This window comes from Chanos chanos, chromosome 12 (genome assembly GCF_902362185.1).
Source record: "Chanos chanos chromosome 12, fChaCha1.1, whole genome shotgun sequence".
In the NCBI taxonomy this organism is placed as follows: Eukaryota; Metazoa; Chordata; class Actinopteri; order Gonorynchiformes; family Chanidae; genus Chanos; species Chanos chanos.
This window is the reverse complement of record NC_044506.1, coordinates 7,742,023-7,744,450: the sequence shown is the minus strand read 5'-3', so window position 1 is coordinate 7,744,450 and position 2,428 is coordinate 7,742,023.

The window sequence follows — 2,428 nt, the reverse complement described above, 5'->3', positions numbered from 1 at the left end:
GTCACCTCCGGGAGAGGTTAGTTTATGCAAAGTGTGTGTGTGTGTATGTGTGTGTGTGTGTGTGTGGGAGAGAGAGAGAGAGAGAGACAGAGTGTTGGAAATGAAATTCGGGGCATAATTCCAAGTCCAGGTGAATTACTGTGGGCTGAGAGGAGCCCAGCTCTTTCTCTTGTCCTCTCCCACTGTAAGTGTTTAGAGAACATGGCACTGATAAATTAGGTCTGTGCTTAATGACAAAAAGGGGGCCTATCATTCAGTGACAAACACACTCCTGTGTGTATGTGTGTTATATGTGTGTGTGTGTGTGTATGTGTGTGTGTGTGTGTTTGTGTGTTTGTATGAATATGAGGATTATATTTAGTGGACAAATGATTGGCTGCTTGCCAGTGTGCTTGTGTGTACGTGTGTGTCTGCATGTGTGTGCATGTGTGCGTTGGTGTCTGTGCGTGTGTTTGTGTGTGTGTGTGTGTGTGTGTGTGTGTGTTAGACCAGTAGAGAGTGAAAAATCAAACCATTACCAGTATTAGTGCATTTTTTGCTCTGTCCCCCAGAGCAACAGGGAGATCCTCTCTCTCTCTCATTCCCTCATTTCACTCTACTGCCTGAGATATATCATATATCAGAACAAAGGAATACATAAGATCTGAACAAGTGAACCAGTCGTGCGCACGCACGCACACACACACACACACACACACACACACACACACACACTGTCAGTCTCTGGCAGACACTGAACCTCACTGTCAGCTTTGCCCTTTGCGCTGGTGCAATTAAAGCATACACTTCCTCGCATCAGCCCTAAACACATGTATGTGTTTATGTGTGTGTGTGTGTCTGTCTGTGTGTGTGCATTGTGTATGTGAGTGTGTGGGTGTCTGTGTCTGTCTGTGTGTGTCTGTTTGCATGTGTGTATGCGTGTGTGTTTGTGTGTGTGTGTGTGTGTGCGCGCGTGTCTGTGTGTGTCTGTTTGTATGCGTTTATGTGTGAGTGAGTGTGTGTGTGTCTGTGTCTGTCTGTGTGTGTCTGTTTGCATGCGTGTATGCGTGTGTGTTTGTGTGTGTGTGTCTGTGTGTGTCTGTTTGTATGCGTGTGTGTATGTGTGTGTGTGTTTGGTGGTGGGGGGCGGTATTGTACAGTTTATATAAGCACTTTATTGTAGTGCCTGTTATTTGTATTATAATGAGCAGAAACAATAGCATGTGTCCCTATAGGTCACGTCCCCGTATTCCCTGCATCATCACACAGAGAAAACACAGGCCTTCTCTGTTCATGGTTTAGGGCGTTGGTTGATCTTCTAGCCCTGTTTTTAATCAAATTTTTACATTACATTGTGTCTGACAGAAAAAATTAGAATTACAAGCCCAGTTTAAAACTAGTTTGGAGTGTGTGTCCTTCAGTAGGAACCAGCCAGGGGAAAGTTCCAGATCAGGTCAACATGCTGAATCCCTCTGGGCTGCTCCACTAAAGCATGGTGTTAGGGAGCGTGTTGACAGGAGCTCCTAATAAACCTACGGTTACCAGGGAAACTCTGCATGTGCACAGTAGGGATTCTAACAATCACCCCTAGACCTCAGACCCTAAAAGACCCCACCACGCACGCACGCACACACACACACACACACACACACACACACACACACACACACAGAGCAGTAGGTCTGTGTAGGGAGTAGTGGTTAATATAAAACAGGCATTATGTGTAAGATAAATGTTCAGAGTCTGATTGGAGTACAACATTTAAAAACGAGTGTTCATTTCAGGACAGAAGCATGCGGAGGGTTCGACAATCAATTAGCATATTCAGGTGTCTGAAATGAAAAAGATTTGGATATGTTTTATGACTGTCATCTCAGTTGTTTTATGAAATGTGTGTGTGAGTGTGTGTGTGTGTGTGTGTCCGTGTCCACATGCATGTGTGTGGCCAGAACAGTTTTTTGCCCCCGTTGAGCTCCAGTGCTGCAGAGATGTGATTGGCTGATTGAGTCTCTGAGTGCAGAGCGGTGATGCTGGGATCAGCTCTTTTCTTATTGTTTTTCACACTGTGACGGTTCTGTATTTACTCAGCCCAGGCACAGTCAGCACACACTTTCTCATTACCCAGGTGCTCCGTAGACTAATACCTCTGTTTCCTCCCCTTCGAGTTGAATTGTCTCGTAAACCCGGGGTGAGAGAAGGTGAAAGAGAGAAAGAATCGGAGACAGAAGCGAGAGCGATAAAGCTGGTCAGTAGGGATCTCCAGAATGTTCCGGAAAAGTCGCCTCGACGATGCACTGAGTTTCAAAGCTCATTAACCTGATTGACAGGACAACAGACGAATTCCACCCACATTTCTAAGCAGTTAGGTAATCTGTTTATGACTCACGTTTGCCTAAATGAACGCTAACGCCGTCGTTTTCTTTTTCCCCCCCGTTTCCCAGTTGACGCC